At 30.5% G+C, this 25,342-nt stretch overlaps 2 long non-coding RNA genes across 2 annotated transcripts in view; both read left to right on the top strand.

Annotated features, from left to right (window-relative positions):
- Nucleotides 1-207: 207 nt before the first annotated feature.
- On the top strand, nt 208-17,761 carry LOC136797009 (uncharacterized). The gene is made up of 4 exons (XR_010844803.1): nt 208-283; nt 9,882-9,940; nt 13,512-13,592; nt 17,565-17,761. It is a non-coding gene; the product is annotated as an uncharacterized lncRNA (long non-coding RNA).
- A 5,610-nt stretch (nt 17,762-23,371) lies between these two features.
- Nucleotides 23,372-25,342, top strand: part of LOC136797010 (uncharacterized) — a 4,227-nt gene continuing 2,256 nt past the window's right edge. Inside the window, exons 1-2 of the long non-coding RNA XR_010844804.1 lie at nt 23,372-23,467; nt 24,466-24,541. This is a non-coding gene — a long non-coding RNA (uncharacterized lncRNA). The remainder of the gene's footprint in view (nt 23,468-24,465; nt 24,542-25,342) is intronic.

A 25,342-nucleotide genomic window follows, 5' to 3' on the forward strand; every position in this document is an offset into this window, starting at 1 on the left:
AATTTTTTTCACTCTCGCATTGTTTATAATAATGTCGATAGCGTTTCCATATGCATTAGGACGCCTAGATCTAATAATGCATAATCACGTGGGGTGACAAAGTTCAAAAAGATTAAGGGAGACGATTAACCCTGAATATAGCCGTGTGGCAATAGCTTTCTCTCGCGACAGTACTAAACGGGAGGACGCTCGCTCCTGGTCCTAGTCGGTTAAGAACCACCTTCGTCTCAACTTGACAGCAACTTGGATATTTGGACCATTTATTACACTCTGCGGGTAGTAGGTCTGTTATTGTATTTCATTTACTAATCAATATTTTTTTTAAATTTTAATAGTATTATAAATGTCATACCACTCTCATTAAAACAAATAAATTTAATGCAAACTAAATCTGTTTATATAAACAAAATATCTATTAAAAAATAAATCTAGAAATAGTTAGAACTTTAAGTAAGAAGACACATTAATTTTATGTAAATGTATTTTTCGAACCACCAAAACTGTACCAGATTTGAAATTCTGTGCCGTCAGTTTTTTAGTAAATATTTTTTTTTTGTTTTAATTATTTATTTATTGTAATTTACAACTGTACAAAATAATACAATAGGTAAATATGTAGTATGTTTCATATACACTTGAAAATCTTGGGAAGGAACCACCCATTGGTAGTACTTCAAACATTAATTTAAATTAGAAGGTCCCGTGGCCATCTTCTTTTAGTAAATATAAAAATTAAAAACACGACCAATAATAAATATTCTCATACCATACTAAACATAATACCAAAACATCGAATCGTTATATCTGTTTATACACATTTTGTTTAATATTAGCAAGATCAAATTTTTATTTTCCGTTGAAACGCGATATTTTCCCAATAAAAATATTCCTATTGCAATATAAACATTTGAAGGCTTTGCTTTTTTATCATCAGTTTATAGCATCTTTATTGAATGTTTTATATAATATTAAATTAAATATAATACATATTTTGCAGAAAAAAAAATTAATTTGTGAGAATTATATTGAATAAAAACAAGATATAAAATTTTAAATCTTGTATAATAACGTTAAAATATTTAATTATAATAATCACTATGACCCAGTAAATATTATTCTAATATGAATTTCTATTACAATACTTTGTGTTACAAAAGGTGAAATGATAACAGCGCATATTTAATAAGAAATAAAAAAAAAAATTTAGGCAATTACGCAAGGTATTTCACTTGTTTTTTATATGCAAAGAGAAATGCTTTTTTTTAAGGCACGCTGCCTAAAATACATCAGGTTGCTATATACACAGCCTACTCAGAATATGCGTAACAAGAGGAAGAGACAAGGGGCCGCAAAACCCTTGCAATCCAACTTTACTAAAACAGTGAAGTTGGAAACGTTCACAACTTATACCCCTTCTAATCTCCGTTAATTCATTTCTTTTAACTACACACGCATTGTTCTTTGTATAAAAGTGCTTTGTTTTCTATTGTTTAAAATAGACACAAATATACAAGATATGAATGTTGTGATAAAAGTACAGGTATGTATTAGTTTAAGTGTTTTATTTTTTAATATTTTAAATTGATACACGATTGCTGATCTGATTGACGGTTTACCTAATCATATTCAAACTTGATTGTAAATTTTCAGTTAGCACAATCATTAACTGAGGTATTTAATTAATCAATATTAATAAATAATCAATCGATATTAATAAGTAATTAATCGAAATTATAAGTTTTTGGATTCTACCTGTCTTGAAACGTAAAACCTCAAAATTTGAGGACGCGTTAATTTTTTTTTCTTGGCTGATTACAAAGTTTCATTATTTATATTAATGAACCAAAACTGATTCCAATGTACTGTATGTTTGCTATTTTTTTTTCTTCCTCTTTTCTCTTTTGGTAATACTTCAGTGATATTCAGCGATACCTGTACACTGAAGATTTTTCATTTATCTAGATAAGCCGCTGAAATAAGGCCACAGAAAATATCTAATTTACCGTAATCTTGAAACTAAAAGGTGGATGGCAAATGGTTCCAGAGATCACCGTCGAATAAGTTACGAAGAAAAACTGTGGATGGCGTACAGTGGGTACTTACCCCGAAAGATTGGGCAAACTATCAATACAAGAGCCCAGTAGAAAAAAATTAGTTATTTCATACTAATTTTTTATTACTTTGATGAAAACCATGTATCGTTACTAGTTATGAGTCTGCCAAGTATAGTCAGGGTGAATAAAAATTGGCGGCTTTTGAAAAACATAAAAAAAAAAAAAAAATAATAATAATTTTTTTAAAATTTCGAACAACTAGAAATCAATATTTTGAGAATTTATTTTAGCTAATACTAAATATAAATATAATAAAAACTAATACCCCCACGAAGCTAAATGCCATAAACTGGTTTATAGCATATTAAACTAAGTTTAATTTGAGTGTTACATAACCGTACGTTTAATGATTCCTAAGATATTGATTTCCCAAAATAAATTCACTAACTACGGATTTTCCAGTACACATTTTATGAAATGTTGTTTTTTAATAAAGTATATCTCTAAAACTTTACTCTTCTTTAAGCGATGTTTTATTAGGGTTTTTATTGTAGGTAGTTTTTAAATGTTTTTTTGTTTTAGTAAGTTTTTTTCTAGCAGGTAGTTGTTTAAAAGATACGGAGCTCCAAATGAAAAATTGATTATTTTTTTTACGTTTTGCAACAGCTGCCATTTTTTATTCCCCCCAACTATATTTAGCAGATCCGTCAGTTTTGAGTAGTAACTATATATAATTTTCATTAAAGTAATAAAAAATTAAGGTGAAAGAATTGACTTATTTCTCCACCCTTTGACAATATTTATCGTCCTTTATATGTCTTAAATTAATTTTATTGACATTCATGATAATTATAATCTTATTTAACGAAGTTTTAAGAACCTTGCTTAAAATAATAGAAAATTAAAAATTGGCAACTTAAAAAGTACACGTCCTCACAATATGTCGAGTATTTGTACATTATGTCGAGTTCTGAAATTCTATTGAAGTGAAATAAGAATTAATTCGATTTGATTAAAATACGATATATTATATTTTAATAAAAATACAATATCAATTCTTATGGCTAAATTTTCTCATCTGATGAATATAAATGTAATTAAACTTTCTTGATATGCACCTATACCTCTTTGATAACAGTAAATTAGTTCTCTATGGACCCCTATTATTTCTGCTAAGCGAAGGGCGTCTCCAAAAAGTTTCCTACTTGTATTTTGATCATTAGTATTCCCATGGCCTCGTTTTGGGACATCAACAATGAAATCTAGCGATTTTTATAATCTACCCTGAATATTTTCTTTCTGTCTCTCATATGCGATTTTATCTCACTCGTCATTATCTACCATTAATTTACAAGGAAATAAGTAATATAAATTCAAAAAATTGATTTTGGAATTTAATGTGATAAGACAAATTCAAGAATGTCCTATGGATGTCTGTAGCGTAACTCCGAACAAAATCAAACCAACTAAGCTACATGATATGTAGCTCTATTTTGAACCTTCTACCTTCAACCAAGGCAATTCTCATCGGTTCAAAACCCTTCCTTAATTCCCTTCCTTACTATCCATTATTATACCTCAACAACATACCTATCCAGTTTAAAAACACCATAAAATACCTTGGAGTCACCTTTGCTCAGCATTTAACATGGAATAGCTACATTTCCCAAATAACTCGAAAACCATCTTAATTCTGAAACAGCTCCTAAGAGATTCATCTCCTCGAAATACCTGTCACCTTCTAGTATACCTCCCTTATTCACCCACATTTTGACTATGGATGTCTAGCGCATGGAGGACTATCTATTGAACAGGGAAAGAGGCAAAAAAGACTAATGAACTACGTGATAAGATTCATTTTCGGTATTCCAATGCGTTCTCTCATTACTATTCCGAGTAAAGCTGGCTCTATCCGAGTATCCGGAGACAATACCTCCTTGGCACATTTATATTCCAATCCCTAGTAACCAAAAAAATCTTCCTATATCATTTACCTCCTATTACCTATATCCATTCACTTATTGAACACAAAATCCCAACTTAACAATCTTCCCATAGAACTGCCTCCTGTAAAAAATCCTTTGCTGTCCGAGCTACCTCGTTTTGGAACTCCTTACTCATATCCATCCATAAAGCTTCCTCCTTAACTTCATTCAAACACCAACTTGAGAGTTCAACATCCAACCAGGAGATGGATATATATCTCCTAGACTTCCGTTAACTTGTTGAATAATCGAAAGCAATATAAGCATGGATAAATATGTATTTTAGTTCACATTTTATTTTATATAAATATTGTAATAGGTTCATTTAATTATGTTCAAAAGTTAATGTAGCCAGACAAAAGCTGCTAAAACTGTTCCTAATTGTTATTGTCAGGGGACCAAGTGTCCCAGAATAAACATTGATTTCCATTGACTTCCATTCAGAGCTTTGGAGAATACGCATTAATTTCAATTGAAAACCGTGATTTATTCTTATGGATTTTATTTGATAGTTTTTAACATTTCAGGAATGTAACCATTGTACTTAATTAAAGAGTGTAGCAATGCTTTATATGTAATAATATTTAAATATGTACATAAACACGTACTAACACACCCATATGTTTTTTTTCAAGTGGCTTTATACGAACCTAGCCAGTGAATAAAATTAACTAAAAAAACTTGAACAGAAAAATAGATGTTCACTCCCTCTAACCTCTACAAAATTTGAAATTTTGGCCAGATTTTCGCCGGGTCATAACATACTATTTTTATGCTCTTATTACAAGTACAATGTAATCTCAAAGTATTATTTCTAGAGTGAATATTACTCACTTAAAAGTATTTTTAATGTTAAACATGAGTTAAAAAATAATTAATTTTCTCCTTTGAAAATGTATATAACTCAAAATCCGCAAGCACTATAAACATAATATCCCACATCTGATGAATTAATGTCTACTGATAGCATATTTAAAAGTAGAGAAGTTTAATATTATTTTTAACATTAGGATTCTAGGGTAAAGCAAATACGAGATTAAATATAAAATAAAAATATTTTGAAATCCATTTGCTGAAAGATTAGACTTTTGAGGCATGTCAGTATTGCATTAAGGTAGATATATACATAGCTATGTAAGTATGTAAGTGCATATGGAAATACCCTGTATGTTTGGGTCAAAACGGCGGTTTATATAATTAGAAACTTAGCTTTTTTTTTATCATGTTGACAGGTTTTCTGATAAAATATTCCTTAGTAATAATTTGTCAAGTCAACGAGAGTTTCTTTACCATTTAAATGTCTCATTGGTTATACCGATGTCTAACATGAACGAGGTTATTATAAAAATAGATTTTCTTACTTATAGTGTATTCGTTATCTATCTTTCGACCAGCAATTGGATTCCATGATGATACCATTCCTTTGGTATCGAAGCGAAAAGCTTTTCACTTCCTGGATTTCACATCCTCCTTCAAAAAATGTGTCATTGACCGGAAATGACCATAGTGAGGTGGCGCGCCGTCAAGGTTATGAGCATTGAATGGTGCAAGAAACAGACTCATATTAGTACAAAAGCCGGGAAGAGAAAAAGGCAGTTATTTACCCCAATTTTTTATTACTTTAATGAAAACTATGTATAATTACTAGTCAAAACTGATGAGTCTGCCAAGTATAAGTAGGAGGAATAAAAAATGGCGGCTGTTTCAAAACCTTGAAAAAACATTAATTTTTCATTCGAAGCTCTATATCTTAAAAACTACCAACAACACTAGAAAATCTAAAAGAACATTATTAAAGAACAGTAAATTTTCTGAAATATTTGCCCTAATAGAGCTATTTACGTCCAATAGTTCTGGAGATATAGCCTTTTAAAAGGCAACACATTATAAAAATGTACTGAAATATCAGTAGTTAGTTATTTTATTTTGAGAAATCTATGTATATGTCAGGAACTATGTGACATACTGGTGTCTATTAGCACTCAAATTAAAGCTAGTTTAATGTACTATAAAGTAGTTTATGACCTTCATAGAAATTGTAGTTTTCATGATATTTGCTAAAATTAATCTATTTATAGTTGTTCGGACAATAAGTTTGATTTATGAAAAACTTAATTTCAAAAACCATTGGACTCAAATTAAATCTAGTTAAATTTACTTTAAAATAGTTAATAATGTAAATATTAATAATGTTTATCTTTGTAGGAGTAGTAGTTTATATGATATTTGACAAAATATACTCACAAAGTGTTAATTGCTAGTTGTTCGTATAAAATGTTGAATTTTTGAAAAAATATATCTCTAGACCCATAAGACTTACATATGTCTGCCAACACTCAAAATAAAGGAAATTTAACTTACTATAAAGGAGTTTATGACACTTATGTTTGTAGGGATAGTAGTTTTTATGATATTCACATATGAATGTAAATTTGACAAATGAAAATTTGTCCGAACAACTACAAATCTATTTATTTTAGAAACTTTCATGAAAACTACTACTCCTACGAAAATAAACGTCATTAACTACTTTATAGCCCATTAAACTAGCTTTAATATGAGTGCTAATAGACATCTGTACGTCAAATAGTTTTTGAGATATAGATTTTTCAAAACAAATCCACTATCTACGATCACTATGAAATGTTGCTTTTTAAAAAGCTTATATCTCGAGATCTATTGAACGTAAATAGCTCTATTAGGGCTTACATTTTAGCAAATTTACTCTACTTTAAATGATGTTCTATTAGGTTTTCTATTGTTGTAGGTCGTTGTAAAGATATAGAGCTCCGAATAAAAAATTAATTATTTTTAACGTTTTAAAACAGCCGCCATTTTCATCCTCCTACCTATACTTGGCAGACTCATCAATTTTGATTGGTAATTATACACATTTTTCAATTAAGTAATCTAAAATTGGGGTGAAAGAACTGTCTTTTTTCTCCTCTTGGGCTCTTGTACTATATTTCGACAATTTTTTTCTAGTTCAAACGTGACCGTTGTTTCATAGATAATTTTGTTTTGTTCCGGTATATTGAACAGACGTACTTGACTTGGAAAATTTAATATACACTCAGATGCTATTGAGTAGTAAGATCCGATTATAATAACCCTACGTCAGTGGTAATCAAACTAGGGTTGACCCGAATGTATGCCGCTTTCTAAAAATATTATTGTTGAACAAACATAAAAAAAAAATTTGTAATATTTATTTGTTGTATTCATATAAATTTACAATATTTAAATTGATTTATTTTAAATTATATCACTGTCATTAACAATTATACAGAATATTAAAAAATAAAAAGTTTTATTTAATACAATAATGTGTAGGTGTGATCTATTTTGCGTGAACATAGAGCAGCCGCTGGTTATAAACATCACTACACTACTGTATGCACGGGATGCTTATACGGGAAATGCCTTCAAAAGTTCTTATCAGTCTATAGTTTGTATTTGGCCAGGCTACACTACTAATCCTCACTTTACACTTCTCAGCCTCAGGGGAGCCCATTTTTGTTCAAGAAGCTTGCTCACCAGAACATATTTCCTAGTTCCCAGCTGGACGGATGTTAGAAATAGAGACATTCATATATATACCCCGTATGCCAGAAAGGGCGAGGAACATGAAATAAGGGAATATAAAAAAAACACTCATATATATTTCAGTTGAATGGAGTATGGTCCGGGTGCGGTAAAAAAAAACTCAAACAGTAGAATTATACTATTTTATTGAGCCAACGTTTCGTCCCACGTTGCAGGGCTTCGTCAGGGCTGTTTTGACGGCAGTCAAAAATAAAGTGAGTTTTTTTTTACCGTACCCGGACCATACTCCATTCATCTATACACACGGTCAATCAATAATCTTCCAATATATATTTCAGATCTTTTGTTTTTATTCTAATAGCACAGTGTAAACATTTTTTTTTTCATGCAGAGAAGTAATTTATTTTTTATATAAGAAGATGGTCAGGGTTGCGGTCAAAAGAGAAACAAAAATAGTTTACAACTATTTTATTATTATTATATTATTTTACAACTAAATAGTTGTAAACTATTTTTTGACCGCAACCCTGACCATCTACTTATATATCAATTTTTACGGTCAACTATATATACATATATAATTTATTTTATAATTTTGATTAATATATCTTTAAAAAGTGTTGCTTTATTTTACTTATATTGTCTTAGAAGACCTAGGTATTACCATTGGGGATATAGCAATCTTGGTGGAAAATATTATTTGGCACTCCCTGGGCATCATATGTTATCACCTGCATAGGAATTATCTCTGATATTATTCATTATGTTTTTGTTTAGCTTTTTACCCTATTTATTTGTGTCTTAACATAGTCATTCATTTCTTTTAACTCATTTATATTTTTTGTTTTTTAAATTAATATATTAGTTTTTTTAATTTGTTTATTGGTTTGTTTTAATTTGTGTAACGGATCAAACGGAGAGGAGGATATGAGAGAGTGAAACAGGGAGAATAGCATATTAAATGAAAAGGTAAATTTTAATGTGGCCTTTTGCGAGAAGAATGAGGAAAACAAATACATATATGAAAAAAAAAATTGTCAAATAGGAAAAAATATATTGTATCTATTATATTGACGATTATTGTTTGGAAAAGGAAAAAGTAGGATAAAACATGTTTTTGTTTCATGTTAATTAATATAAATCCAATTATGAAGTTTGTGTTTTATTTTTTGCCATTGTTTAACAGGCAGCAGGAAAGCCTTTTATTGAGACTCTCAACACAGGAAACAATTAAAAATAAAATGAAAAGGAAAAACCTTACAATACAGTGCATTCCAACATCTATTAACTTTGCGTTTTTTTTTCCTTTCCTCCATAATCAACCACTCCAAGGAAAATTATGCTGCAAATGATTTTTTTTTAACTCAACAAGTATGCCACGAAACTTTTTTGGGCAAATACAGCCGCGAAAAAGTTTGTGAACCACTGCCCTACGTGACCAAAATAAAAAAAATCCTATTCGACATGCATATCCTTCCGTGATTCCAATAAAAGCAAAGCACAAACTTTTATAAAAAGCCTAATTTACATTTTCTTCAGCTTCTTAACATAATCTAAGTTCGACTCGATTGAAAATCTGTTTACTTAAAAAGTATCAATACGAAATTCTGATAATAAGACGTGGTTCTTGTTTTTTGCCAATTTTATAATTTTCATTATTAACATTTTTTCCCTCATTCTTAATAATTCTTAAATAAATGTAGATTTTCCCGCCTTCAGAATGAATCCCCTTCCATAATTAAGTACAAAGTAATATTGCTAGTCGTGTAATAACTACTTAGTAGAATGGGCGTTGATGACCTCAGGGTTTTACGCCCTAAAGCCCCAGACAACAACAACTACTTAGTAGAATGTCGTTAACTTCTTTTTTATTTTTTAACTCCTATAATATCACTAATAGTAGTTTTTATTTATTTATTTATTTCCACCTTCCCCTGTCTGGGTGTGCAGCAGCAGTTCGATTTTACATATCCACCATGAAACTACTGCAAATGAATAAATTTACGAGTTTAATGATTTATGTAGTCTTCTTATAGTTTTCAGTCTTCCGTCCGCAGGCATTCGAGGGGCTTGTCTTTTTCTTTGACGAATACTGAAGTGGCTTGGTCCAATACACTAATAGTAGTTTGCATTATGAAACAAAAAGTATTTTTAATTGTACGAGTACTTTGTAGCTGTGTATATGAACTAATACTATTTGCTTTCTTTTTCCGAATGGATAGATAATAACACAAAGCCTTGTATAAATAAATTCCTTACTGAAATAAATATTAAACACTAGATTTATTTGTTTTAGGTATTTTACCATGAAAACTTTCCTTCTTCTGGTACTGCTGTATACATCATTTGATTTAGGTGAGGTATCAATAAAAATTGTAAGATTTATTTAATGATGTATAATATATATTAGAACATTTTAACAAATATATATAATTCTGGATTTCTAGAAATTGAGATATCGGAATGGTATTTCAAAGTACAGACCTCAAAAAACCGTAATCAGTCGTGACTATGTTACTTGTAAATGGTTTTTTATTTTTAGTGGGATTAATAGCATGCGATCCTACTTACTAAAAACTGAGAGATATGTAATTAAATAAAGGCTTTTAATCATGGTATTTTTTCCACTTCAGATAGGTTATCGGAATGCCGCACAGTGGATCAAACGAGAGGCCAAGAGGAGAAAAAAGGCAGCTATTTCACCCCAATTTTTGATTACTTGATTGAAAGCTATGTATAATTACTAGTCAAAATTAATGAGTCTGCCAAGTATAAGTAGGGGAGCTAAAAAATGGCGGCTGTTTTAAATCTTTAAAACTACCAACAACAATAGAAAACCTAATAGAATATCATTTAAAGTAGAGTAAATTTGCTAAAATTTTAGCCCTAATAGAGCTATTTACGTTCAATGGCTCTCGAGATATAGCTTTTTAAAAAGCAACATTATATAAAAACGTCGTATGGAACGTACTTAAAGATCAGTTGTTAGTGAATTTATTTTGAAAAATCTATAACTCAAAAACCATTTGACGTACAGATGTCTAGTAGCACTCATATTAAAGCTGGTTCAATGGGCTATAAAGTAGTTTATGACATTTATTTTCGTAGGAGTAGTAGTTTTCATGAAATTTTCTAAAATAAATTGATTTATAGTTGTTCCGACAAATTTTTATTTCCCAAATTTATATTGATATGTGAATATCATAAAAACTACTATCCCTACGAAGATAAGTTTCATAAACTATTTTATAGTAAGTTAAATTTCCTTTATTTTGAGTGTTGGCAGACATATGTGCGTCTTATGGGTTATAGAGATATATTTTTCAAAAATCCAACATTTTATACGAACAACTAGAAATTAACATTTTGTGAGTTTATTTTTTCAAATATCACAAAAACTACTAATCCTACAAAGATAAAAATTATCTACTATTTTATAGTAAATTCAACTAGCTTTAATTTGAGTGCTGGCAGGCATCTGTACGTCTACTGGTTTTTGAAATAATGTTTTTCATATGAACAACTATAAATTAATTTATTTTAGCAAATATCATGAAAACTACTACTCCTGCAAAGATAAATGTCATTAAATACTTTATAGTAAATTAAACTATCTTTAATTTGAGTTCTAGCAGACATCTCTACGTCAAATGATTTCTGAGATAGTTTTCCCAAAATCAATTCGCTATTTTTTTGTCATTTTGTTATGAAAGGTTACTTTTTAAAAAAATTAATCACGGGAACTATTGCACGTAAATAACTCTATAACCGCTCATAATTCAGGAAATATACTCTACTTTAAATTATGTTTTATTAGGTTTTTCTAGTGTTGAGGGAAGTTTTAAAGATATGGAGAGCTCTAAAAGAAATTCGTTTTTAACCTTTTGAAACAGCTGCCATTTTTTATTCGCCCTAACTATATTTAACAGAGCCATCAGTTTTGACTAGTAACTATACATAATTTTCATTAAAGTAATAAAAAATTAGGATGAAAGAATTTTCTTATTTCTCCACCCTCCACCGAGTTCTGAATATCTATTGCAGTTGAATAAGGACTAATACGATTTGATTAAAATAAAATATATTATGTTTTAATAAAAATACAATATCAATTCTAATAACTAAAGTTTCTCATCTGATGAATATAAATGTAATTAAACTTTCTTGATATGCACCTATGCCTCTACGATAATAATAAATTAGTTCTCTATGGACCCCTATTATTTCTGCTAAGCGATCGGCGTCTTTAAAAAATTTCCTATTTGTAGTTTGATCATTAGTATTCCCATGGCCTCGCTTTGGGACATCAACAATGAAACCTAGCGATTTTTACAATCTACCCTGAATATTTTCTTTCTGTCTCTCATATGCGATTTTATCTCACTCGTCATTATCTACCATTAATTTACAAGGAAATAAGTAATATAAATTCAAAAAATTGATTTTGGAATTTAGTGTGATAAGACAAATTCGAGAATGTCCTAGTTTAACAAAATCAAACCAACTTACATGATATGTACCTGTATTTCGAACCTTCTCCCTTCAGCCAAGGCAATTCTCATCGGTTCAAAACCCTTCCTTAATTCCCTTCCTTACTATTCATTATTATACCTCAACAACATACCTATCCACTTTAAAAACACCATAAAATACCTAGGAGTCACCTTTGCTCATCATTTAACATGGAATAGCTACATTTCCCAAATAACTCGAAAACCATCTTAATTCTTAAACAGCTCCTAAGAGATTCATTTCCTCGAAATACCTGTCACCTTCTAGTATACCTCCCTTATTCACCCACATTTTGACTATGGATGTCTAGCGTATGGAGGACTATCTATTGAACAGGGAAAGAGACAAAAAAGACTAATGAACTACGTGATAAGATTCATTTTCGGTATTCTAATGCGTTCTCTCATTACTATTCCGAGTAAAGCTGGCTCTATCCCAGTATCCGGAGACAATACCTCCTTGGCACATTTATATTCCAATCCCTAGCAACCAAAAAATCTTCCTATATCATTATATTTCCTATATCCTTACCCTACGTCTATCCATTCACTTATTAAACACAAAATCCCAACTAACCAATCTTCCCATAGAACTGCCTCCTGTAAAAATCCTTTGCTGTCAGAGCTACCTCGTTTTGGAACTCCTTACCCATATCCATTCGTAAAGCTTAAGAAGTTTGACAAAAAGAAATTCTTGTTTGGATGTGAAAAATTAAAATTAAGATAATAATCAATGGAGATCCAAGGATATTTGCCTGAATCGAGAAACAAAATAAATTTCATGAGTTTTTCTTATTAATTAATTTCTAAATAAAAAAAAAAAGTTTTCATTTAATCTATTTCCCTAATAACCGCTGAAGTACAAACGCTATGCGGCATTTCAGTAAGTAAAATAATGAAATATAAGTCATTTAAGTAAAGCAAATAAATTAGGTAGACGACACCTTTCTATAATATCTATAATAGTTTAATTTTTTTTTCCAAGCACTGTTTATTTAAACAAAAATAAAGAAAAAAAATAAAATAATTTTTTTTAATTGTTTAAAAAAATTAAAATATTTTTTTTTAATTGTTTCAAAAAAAGAGGGTTAATGTGACCAAAGGATCTCCTTATGCTGTTTTCTTATACTTTTTTTTTAAATGTACTTCTTTTGCATTTCATTGTATTATTTCTTACTATTAAAATATTCTTTAGTCGTTACACCTAAGCAAACCTTGCTTGATCAGTCATGAGTAACAAAGGGTTTTTGCTTGTGAGTACAGAGTACTCACTTGTGCGGCCAGGGTGCTCCGATTGTGCCCAAAATAATTGGTTACCCTATTTTTCTGCCATTTCCATGTATTAAATCACATTTAAAATTACTTAAAACAATTGTAAATTTTTTTTATGTTCTAAAGGATACATTTTGTTTCAGGGAAAAGTTTTATCTTTGTTCCAAGTGACTTACCATTGTTGGCGCAGATATTCTACACCAAGATACCGCCAGTTAGAAAAGGTTTTGTATATTATAATACAGAAAACTTACTCATACACAAGCTTGGACACATACACTGAATACACTGGCATCAATGAACAATAGATTTGGGCAATCATGTCAATAATTACTTATAAAACTAATTATTCATTTATCTAACCAGCTAAGCACTAAGAAATAAAAATAATATACACGGATTTAAAAATATTACAAAATCATTTCAATTCGGTAATATTGCGCGTTCAAGGAAATTTTAATTTCACCATCTGACATACGGTATATATAGTAAGAGGAACTATTGCAATCGTGCAAGTCTAAATAAAGAAGTCTCGCAAAATGGTCTGTGTGTGCCAGCTCAAAAACGAGATGTACCACACTAAAATTACTTATTCAGGACTTGTGCATGGCTGGGATGTTTGTTGTGCTACTTTATAGAATCGATTTTTCAAATTTTTTCGATTTTCTTAAAATTTTATTTTGACTAAACTTAGTATATCAATGTATAATCAAGTGATCTTTAATACCAGGTAGGTCTTTTTCACATTGAAATTAGTTTGAAAACATGGCTTAAATGCTTTTTTTTTTTCATTTAGTATATTTGAACTAAATAAACAGTTCATCTTGTTACTAAGCAATGGGTAAATACATAATATTGAAGAATTTGATGAATAACGACAGGAGGAAAAAGAAAAATTGAGACAGAAATCGGAAACCGCGCGATCTCTCGCGATTGCGTAAATATGAGTACGGATGCACTCATTATACTCTGAAATTTCGAATTTTGAAGTAACAAAAGAATATTTTTTTGTTTAAAATTTTCGCCTTTACATTTTTTTTTCGTAAATCACAAATAGTCATAACCTAACACGGTTATACACAAAATTTGGGGGACGTAAGAATAGGGTTAAGTGAAAGTTGAGTGCACTAAATTTTTTTTCAATTCTACTCTCACAAAAATCTATCAAATTTAATGAAAAAACAATTAGACGATGTTAAGATGGTATACTTTTATTTGAGAAGAGACTGACTCTAATGAAAATATCTCTAATATAATTCAATCTGTTCAATTTTTTTTTTCTTTTTAAGTGAAGGATAATGGGACACGCAGTATGTCATTCGATAAATAACAGCTAAAAATATTCAAATAACATTTGTTTCTTGGAGTAATTATAAGCTGATTTAATTCCTTAAAATTATTAGTGTTGCCATAATCCATAAAATTAAGTTTAAATTTAGGCCCTGGAGTGACTCCACATTATAAAAACCTAAATTTATCAAATGGTTAAATTTGTCTAGAAAAATGGACCACCACTGCGGTGATCCACTCTTACAAGTAATCATAATTCATGTCAATTATATGTTTGTTATTTATGAGTAAGAAAGTAACATCAGGAAAGAACATCTACCAAGTACATGGAAGAGTATAGAATATATTCTATGTATGTATGTTCAACAGTGGAAACAACCATTTCAGTGAAATAAATCTAGTAGAAATTACATTTGAACATTACAGAACTTTATGAATTGAATATTTTTTCAAATTTGAAATTGCTTAGCTTGCGCCTTCTGTTCAGAAACTTAAAAGTTAGAATTTACAAAAACATTACCCTTCTTACTGTTCAACGTGGATGTAAAACGTAGCCTTGATCTAAAGTTAGAACAGCGCCTAAATGTGTTTAAAACTAAAGTATTGAGTAAAAATATTCTGAAAATAAAATCTAAGGGATGTGCCGTTGTTGACATGTAGCTTTGTCCAGAAAGGAGTTTTGCGAATGCGTAAGCGATAGCAGTTGACGGAATCTGATGAAGTTGATAAAAAAACCCATTTTACACTAATCCTCAATTTCCCACAAAATTTGGGTCAAATCGGGAGAACCGTTTTCGAAATGTAGATATACCCATAAAAATATGGTTACGTATAAGCACTCCCTGAAAATTTCATCAAAATTGGATGACCGGTTCGATTCATTATACCCAAACACAAAGCCGAATACAGATAGACAGGAAGACATGGAGCCAATTTTCCTTGATGTTTAAAACGTAAAATGTGACTAAAAAGTTTCGAGTCTGAGAACACAAATATTTTTCATTACCCCCATCATTAAAAAGCTTTCCTAGCTTTGGTAGTGAGGATGCAAAATAATTGGATCAGAGCACAAAACTGTATTCCCTAGTACAAAACTGCCTAAACAGTTGTATGACACTCGGGGACGATAATTTATCAATTTCGTAACACAGACAAATAGAATCTACCAAAAGTAGAATCGTAAGTTTTCCAAAAGAGAACTGATAAATAGCGTTGAAAACCAAGAGGTTTAAAGGATAACATTGTAGCGACGCTGCTACTATCTGTTGGTCACCGTTGCGAACCGTCATGACGCGATCTAGTTGTCGAGACGTGAACCACAATGGTCATCATGCAAATGTCGTATATTCATATATGTATGATTTCTTGTAAATACTTTAATTTTAAATATGTAATATATTTTAATATTTTAAACGTATTATTTGTATAAATAAATATTATAACTGAATCTTCTGATCTACTAAAAGCTAACATCCTATATGTATTATCTCTCGATGGTATTTAATAGCCCAGAGAGATCTTTTAACGTAATATGACAAGCCAAAGTGTGAAAATCCGCCTCACAGCTTCACATCCTTAGGAGTCATGGAGTACTAATATGTATTAGTGGATCAGAATATTCTAATTCTACTTTTGGAAATTAGTATAATAGTATAATAGTTTAAACGTATTATTATTTCATATGCCTCCTCCGGATCTCTTCTCCTTTCAATCCCTTCTGCCCTTTCGTCAGGACCTACAGTGAATGCCTGCAGGACTGGCTACCCTTTCGAATACCTTACAGAGGGAGTATTCATTTTTGCAAGGACCTAAAGCGAATACCTTTAGGACTTGCCATCCCATTCACGATCGTAACGAAATACTTTACGTAGTGTAGTTTCCATCCTTCGGAGATTTACAGCGAATGCCAGCGAAACTCGTCAATTTTCCAGTCAATTCACCTCCTTTCCAGCATACCATATCTATTGAACACAGTATCGAGTTGATGCAGGGTACCTCACCTCTTAAATTGGTGGCAGAACTAATTATACACATTATCTCGATAATATCTCCAAATAATTCTGATCAAGAAAAATAGTAGTTAACTGGATGATAGGAACATAATGTAGTGATTACCGAAATATTTTAACACGATTAAAATACATTTTCTCTAAAGAAAGCTAAGTACTATCGATAAATAATATAAGGTTATAATAATATAAGATTATATTATGATTCTTTAAGAATACAATTCGGAATGCCTTTTCGAAGCTTTTCCAATCCTAATTTATAAAAAGACTCCGACGACATTTTGTTATAGGTAAAAGGAACACATCCAGTAGGCATTCAATGAATTATTTCTCTTCAATGCATTATATGAAAGTATTTCTACGCTATTATCGAGTTAACATATTAATTCGTTTTTACATGAAATATGGGTGTTTTTTATTTAAATTTCAATACTACCACAAAACCGCTGGTTTATTGCACTGAATCTTAGACTTTATGGCGATGAAATGTGATTTCTAAATACATTTTGAAATATGTGTTTTTTTTTATTATATAGATATCTTGTTGGTTCCAAAGTTGTTCCCAACATCATAGAAATTTCAGTTCTCCATGTCTGATTCCTTTCTCAAATTTATCGATAGTTTCGTTTTATTCAGTAAAGGATGACATCTGATGGCAGCAGAAGTCCTCTGAAAGTGTTAATTAGGAAGATTAAAACGTTTTGATGTGATCAAATGTAAAAAGGAAACAGTAATATTTTAGTTAAACAATAAAATTTAATCTTATTTGTAACAATCTTCAAGTCCCTTGCTTTCAGTTTACACTGCCATTTATTTCAGTAAAATGTTAGTATATTTTTAATTTTATACATAATTATTTTATTGTCCATGTAATTAATATTTTCCCCACTATTTCAGGGACAGATTCTAAAGTTGGTTTGGGGTTCAGGATAGGAAGAAATGCTGACGTTCAAGTACTTTTTGAACTAGGTCCACAGGCTAATCGAATTGATAAAGTTAGAAGATCAGTTGTAAATGAATAAATTGCAATGTAAAATACATTTTTGTTTAATAAAATATCAAAATTCCCCGATTTCTATAAGGCTTGTCCCAACAATAGTCAAAACTACCATCAAACTGGTGGGTCCATGCGATGTAAAGGATTTGGAAAGGTAAAGCCGTATTGTGCATGAGCTCATCAGTTCTATAATGGTTTTGACTCTTGTCGGAAGAAATCCATTATATTGTAGCGAGAGAAGCAAGAAGTTGAACTACAATCCACCAGAGCGCAGCACCTCGAGCCTCACTGAAGCTCTCAAATTTATATATTATTGTATTTTATAAAACCATATTATTATTTGTATACATTAATAATTTTTATACATATTACTTAGCAATATCAATAAAATAATAAATAAACGATGCTAAAACAAAGCACGCAACTACCTCAAGCAGATAAGACCGCTTTTCGGTCACATAGCCGTATGCACTAGGTCTATAAATAAGGGTCTTAAAGAACACCTAATTAATCACGGAACACAGATCCACAGCCTCTACTTAAGATAGTTTCGGTTTATAGCCGAGACTGATTTCTAAATGGTTGTCATTTTTTTTTTCAACTGTGACATGATGTCTCTCCTCGACTGTTTCCTCATCGTAAGCTACGGCGGCTAGTTACCCTCCGGACTTACATATTTCCTTCGCCTCTGTCGGAATAGTATCCGGCAGGATGAAGACACCTTCCTGCATGACTCTGGCGGCTAGTTATCCTCCAGGTCTGCATTCCTCCCTCGTGTTTATCGGAATAGTACCCAGTAGGACGAGGTTACCATCCTCTGAGATATAGCGGTTACTACCCGTTAGTCTCATCCTATCTAGTCATCTTCCTTGTCAATTACCTTTCCTTTATTAGCTGAATACGCATTGTCGAGACCTTCTGGACAAGCAGAATAATCAAGAAAATAACCCACCTCGACAATATCTTAGATTTTACTGCCTATTTTCTATAAAGTGACACAACAGTGAGCTTAAATTTTTAACTATATAAATATTTATAATGTATTTATATAGGATTTTCGTTATACTTACATTCAGGAAAATAAATGGTTTCGGCTTATAATCAAAAGGATAAATGCGTTTATCCAAAAGAGAAATAAAGAGATATACTGAGTGCTAAACCAAGCAGAGAATTAAATATTCTATTTCTCTATCAAAGAATTAAGAAAATTTAGGTAGTGATTTCACAACCATACAGATACTTCGAGGTATAAACCAATTTTTTTTCACATAGTTAAATGTTACAACTTTGTACTAAGAGATACAACATTGCGTTAAATGATTTTCCAAGATCAACGTCATCTATTGGCTAAATTATGAAAAAAAAAAAGAAAAAAAAAAAAGCATTTTCAGATATATTTTGGTAAATTTTAATTTACTTGAACTTCTTTTTTCCCCATAAATCATAGATTCCCCAATCCTGTACACCATGAAACAAAGTTGTACCATTTTAAAACAGGTAACCAACAAAAAAAAAAAACTCAACTGTATGATTAAATTCAACTGCACACTTATTACCAGGTTCTACACCATATAATCATAAATAAAAAACATCTATTATTGTTTTATTATATAGTATTAGTATTGCTGTGGGCAAGGAAAAATAATAGAGTAAAAGAGGGGCAAAATATTAAGAACCAACAACTACCAGTTAAAGTGTAATGAAATTCATTTTTCATGGTATACAAGTTGCTCTGTGGCAAACTGTGAATATATCGACTGTAGTTCACTAGCCGTTATGTTCTTTGTTTGGCAACCAGTTGAAGTGAAGTCTTTGTTGAAAGCACTTCCTAGCTAGTGTTCTTTCTTCTCACTATAGTTTGAACGTTTTACGTTATATAACCGTAAAAAATAAAACAGTAAAAACATTTTATTTGTGTCCCCCACCCCCCACTCAACACTACCTATATAATTGAAAATAACGAAGAAGAGAAAATTGCATATAAAATTAAATATTTTAACAAATTAATGAATATGAAGATGAAATTACATTTATAAAACTAGAATTATTATTATTATTATTTTAGTTGAATCTTATCTAAACATTTACGCCCCAATGTAGTAAGTGCATGAACCACTATCCAATCAAATATAATTAAACAATAGTTCGTAATTACTCGAAGAAATCACCAATTGGTTTAATGGCGAGATCCAGCAGAAGCATAACAGCCCGAACCTCTTCAGAACCAAACGGACTCAAGAGACCCAATTACTAATTGTAAAATGTGATTAATAATCACATGTATAAATTATAATGATTGTTTAAATCATTCCGCTTTTATTGTTTTTTTTTAAACTTTTATCGGGTAAAATTCCAAACACAACGGAATTGGAACACGTATACCATCGATTCACAAGAAATTAAGTCAGGTTATAATAAAATTGGAATATTAACTTCCAATTCGTTTCGGCATATTATAATGAATTCCTCCATTACTTTCTAATAACTTTCATAATATCATTAGAGAGTCCGAAACCTGTCTTAAGCAAAATATTCCTTCTTCTTCCATAACTATCCCTAACTATAGTTTCAAAACACTATAAAACATCTAGGAGTCACTTTCGATCAATACCTAACACGGAATAGCCATTTTTTAGTGAGTGGGACTGTGTGTGATTTGAACTCGTACACTCGTAAGTTAAATATATATAAAATTATGAAGAAGGTCGGGGTGTCGGTATACTTAAAATATATAGAGTTTCAAAAACCATTTGTTTGACTAGTTGTAAGTATGCTTTTTATGAGGCAACCCAAAGCAATTCAGCAGCAAATTTTTAATAAAGTGTTTCCCTAGATCACATTCATAATTAATTATTCCTTGAGCCTCTTATCATACATATATATAATGGAGTAGCATTATATCACTTTTCCGGCTCTCAGGAGTGATGTATTCTGACTAATCAGGTATTAAAAGAAAGGGAATTCTGTGGAGAAGTGCCGAATCTCAATTTCAATTCTTAAAGAAACTTAAATAAAAGTTGTTAACAAAAATAAAGTGAGAGGTTCCAAAACTCGGAGAGAGATAAGTCGGCGGATCGAGACGGTACAATTAGATTTTTATAGATTTCAAAGCGCACATCAATTTCCAAAAATGAACTGTTTTTAAGATTAAGCGCACGAATTAGTTATGAGGAAAACCTCATTCTGAGGTTAGCTTCCATAACGCTATGGGATACTTATCACATGTTGTTTCGTTCTTTCCCATGCCTAGAACATTGTGAAATATAAAAACTTCTCAAAGACAACGGGTATTAGACAAATCCTTATTTCTTTTCTTTTCTTTTTTTATTTGGATTACCCTAAGTGTATTTTAATACTCTCTGGAAAATACTAGGCTAAGATTTGTTAAAATGAGCAAACATTAAAAAGAAGGAAAAATATCTAATCCAAGAGTTCTCGCAGAAGTAAACTATTCATAAAATACAATAATTGCTTTCAAACCAATAATGAAAACGTTTTCAGATGTGTTTAAAAACAAAATAAAAATTAAGAAATTATTTTTCTTCACAATATTTTTGTAGAACATGAGACGTATGATAACCCCCAAAAAATATTGATACATAAGTGAAAAATATTTTTATCTTGGACATGTAATGCTCAATTCCTATATATTCAAAATATAAAGTCCAATAAGTTTTTTGATTTCAGAAAATGGACTTTTTTCGCTTTCTGGACCACTATGCGGCGTGGTTTTCTCGGCATTAACGCATGTCTGATCAAAATCGTCCAAGCAATTTTGCGTTAAAAATAAATTCGTTTGCGTTTGACACGTCTTTGGTTATTGAACACGGGGTGGCCGATTTAGTAAACAGCGTCGGAAGCCGAAATCCTTCGAAATAAAAAGTGATAGAACAAATCGATCCACTTTTTGAAGGGGTTATTTTCTTTCTATGAAATGGTAGATGATAGTAAATAGTTTTGAGAAGGGAGTTATCTACAGGGTACCACCATATTTAGTTTTCCTTTCTTGGGATCGCCACTGATGTAAAAGCCAACACCCCAGGCCGGATTTGAACCGGCGCCGCTGCAGTTCCTAGGTTTCAAAAATCTCAACTCCCTGAGCTACAGACGGCCCACGGTTGAAATAGAATTTCTTTGATTTATTTCAATTATTTAGACAAACAAACCTTGCAAAAAGTAAAAAAAAAAAATAAGAGGAAAATTGCCCTACTGTTAAGAACCTTATCTTCATTTTCAAAATATCTGAAAAAGTAATTGAAATTTCAAAATGCACACGGAATGATTGTTTAAATCTAAGGCAATAATTGGCTACATTAAGAACTTACTTCAATGATAAGAAAGATGAAAATTTAACAAAGTTAAAAAAAAATATTTGATCTATTCAGAATAAATATTAAATTTCATAATTATATTATAAAAACTATGGTCATGTTATACTAAAATTATCACCCAAATAGACTACTTTTTATTAAAAAATAAATAAATATTATCATTATACATAAATGTTCGATCAATCAAAATTCAGTTCTGCTTGGAACAGTAATAGTGGCATATCAAGAAATACTGAGAGCTGAGGCAAAAATCTTGGATGAGACCCCCTTTATCCTTACCCTTCTCCCTCCTCTCCCATTTCTACTTCCAAAAAGTTAAGAAATCCTACAATAAAAAGCAATATAAATTTGAAAGCTGCATAAAACTATCTGACTGATAGCTTTATAGCACTATAGTGAAAGCTATATTTTATTGTTTGAATCAACTACTGAATACTCCTAAATGCTATCTTACTATCCCTTACTATATATCATCTTCTTAGTAATAAGTAAGCAGGAAGAAATTAAATCAATGAAATTGGTGAATGAGAAACATATTCATACACACATAATGATTGTTACGATTGTTTATTCTAACATAAATCAAACAATTGTAATGTATACTTGTATAAAAACAGTAGTATACTTGATAATAACAACAAAATATTTCATACAAACTGTTATATTTTAATTTCTTTGAAAATAATAAGAGCCTTGGCACCTAGCTACAATGATACTGTCTGTGTGTCCTAGGCACAGTGACAACAATATACAATTAAATATATTTTGTTTTTTTAGTAGGGAACATAATTATGTTCATGTTGGCAACTGTGGTAATTGAGTTTTTTTTTTCAAGCCATGAGCAGGGCTACTAGAGAGAGGGAAAAGTGCCCATATATGGGGATTTTTAAAATGATATGGGGTAGTAGACTTAACTTTTTATTTTAACTAAAAAAATATATAAATAACAGTATATTCTTCATGGATAATTAACTTCTTTTTTAAAATATAATAGTACTATAGGAATGGCAGTGGGAGAGGTATAATTTTAGTTTTAATTTAATTTTTAAAATAAAACATCATAAAATTATATAAAATACTATGTTATTACATTATATAATAATTTATAACCTTCATATAATTTTGTTTTTAGATGATTAGTGTTATGCAGTCATATAGTAATTAGATACTACCTTTTTTTAAATTCACCTAAAACAATACTTAGATGTAAGCCTGAAATGACAAAAGAAAAAGCAAGTAATACCTACTAAGCATAGTCCTAAATTATCAGTTTCTACAAACTAAAAGTAAACAATGGCTAATTTTTAATAATGTAGTTTGTAAAATCAATTATTTATATAATTCGTAAAAGTGGGAACTTCTATATTCCAGTGGGAATTTTTTGAACAGCTATGTAGGGAAATTCAAGAGATGGTCATGGAGCATTAGAAAGAATAAACTAACACAAAAATTTCAACAAGAAAAGGACAGAGGTATTAATTTTATATAACTCTTTGATTTCCATATTCAATAGTTGATTTAATTCATTAATTTATACACAGTTAATATTAAAATTTCGCTGCATAAAAGTAAATCATTGTTTTCAATAGTCTTAGTAACTTAGCCTATGTTATCCAAGATTTAGTAAACTGTTTCATCATAACCAAGCCTGATCTGTAGAGAAGGAATTAATATATTATTTTGTTTTACGAGTGGTATATTTGTCATGTTCTGTGATTTGAGTTGGAAGTTTTTTGTTTTATTCATTATTTTATTTCAATTTTTTTTTTAGGGAGGCCAATCTGCTAACTTACAATCTTCCTTTTTTGTGTTTATGTCCCATTCAAAAATGTAACACAGCATCTTTAAATAGCTGGATTGTTGCCTTATTAATATACCAACTAATTTTAAATCCCAAAAATCTATCCATGAGTGTTCTTCCTAGTCCACTTATTGCACCAGAGCTTTGAGATTTTTATACATGTTCATATAATGAATTTGCAATGGATATACTAAATACATTTCCATTATTTAAAAGCATAACTTTAAGGCTATGTTTTAATACGTCAATAAGTTACCTCCACTGACTTCAATTGTAAGTGATATTACAGAAATTCAACAGCCCGTTGGGTGTAATAAGTGTGGTTAACTAATCACTCTTACTAAAATAAAATATTCTTCTCTCCCAATAGAAGTTTCCTTTATCTATTTTACATTTAAATAAGAAATATGTTCACTTGGTTAGCAAAAAAATAAAATAGATGAATGCAAATAACTGGAAAAACTAATTATAGAACTATATGAGCACAAAAAATACTTAGACATGTAAAACTACACAATGTTGCATATTTCTGTTTTTCCAAAACAATACGCTAATACTTAACAGTTTTATAAAAAGCAGCTTAAAAGAATTTTCACCCTTAACAAAATATATAATTATCAATTATTCAGTTAAAGATGAAAAATACATATTTATTTTATTTTGTTGCAGTGAAAGGAAGAGCTATAGATATATATTCTTCAGGATCATTCATCTAAAAATGAATCTGTATACAGACCTAAATTCAGTAAGTACAGAGAAATGTACACATACAAGTGTGAGAGTATGCTTATAAAAGAAGTGTGTGTTTTTTTTTTTTTTTTACGAGGGTCGGTGGAAATCTTGAAAAGACTTGGATAGGCCCGTATCTATCCGTGTGTGGGATTTTTACCCACTAAAACCACCGCCCTACACCTGTTCATTCTTCTCCACGGGACCGCCGCTAGGCATTACTTCATGGAGGGAAATGGCTGAGTGCTGCCTCGCTTTCTTCGCATGGTTTTCACGTTTCCATGGTAGTAACGTATTCTAGCCCTCTCTTCCTCTCTCAACCTCTTGAGGACGACTGTGGTGAATCTCTTCACTGCGTTCCAATGCTGGTCTGAGAGTAGCATATACCTTACCACGTTCTCTGGTGTGATGTGTCTTCCACACACTCTCTCCAATTTACTTCTTTCTGCTGCAAAGCGAATGCAAGTGAAAAACACGTATGCTGTTAATGACCTGTTTAGGTAGATGTTATAAAATAAGTGAATAACTAAAGATAAAAGTATATTTCATTGAGAAAAAATGAAACAATAAAACAATTTTTCAGACCTGTATTCTAAATGAACCGCATTAATACAACTACTATCATCCTTAACTAATAGGATGACTTAATCTCTAACCAAAATAGAAACATTGAGATAGCACTTCAATGTAAAATAAAAAGAATTATATTTAAATGATCCATCATATTGATAATTTTTAATGCTAGGAAAATGTTCTCACATAAATAAGTATATATACCAGGTCATTCAAAAAGTCCTGTCGTTTTTTTGGGGGAAAT

This window comes from Halyomorpha halys, unplaced genomic scaffold (genome assembly GCF_000696795.3).
Source record: "Halyomorpha halys isolate HHAL.00 unplaced genomic scaffold, Hhal_1.1 Scaffold1463.1, whole genome shotgun sequence".
NCBI lineage: Eukaryota > Metazoa > Arthropoda > Insecta > Hemiptera > Pentatomidae > Halyomorpha > Halyomorpha halys.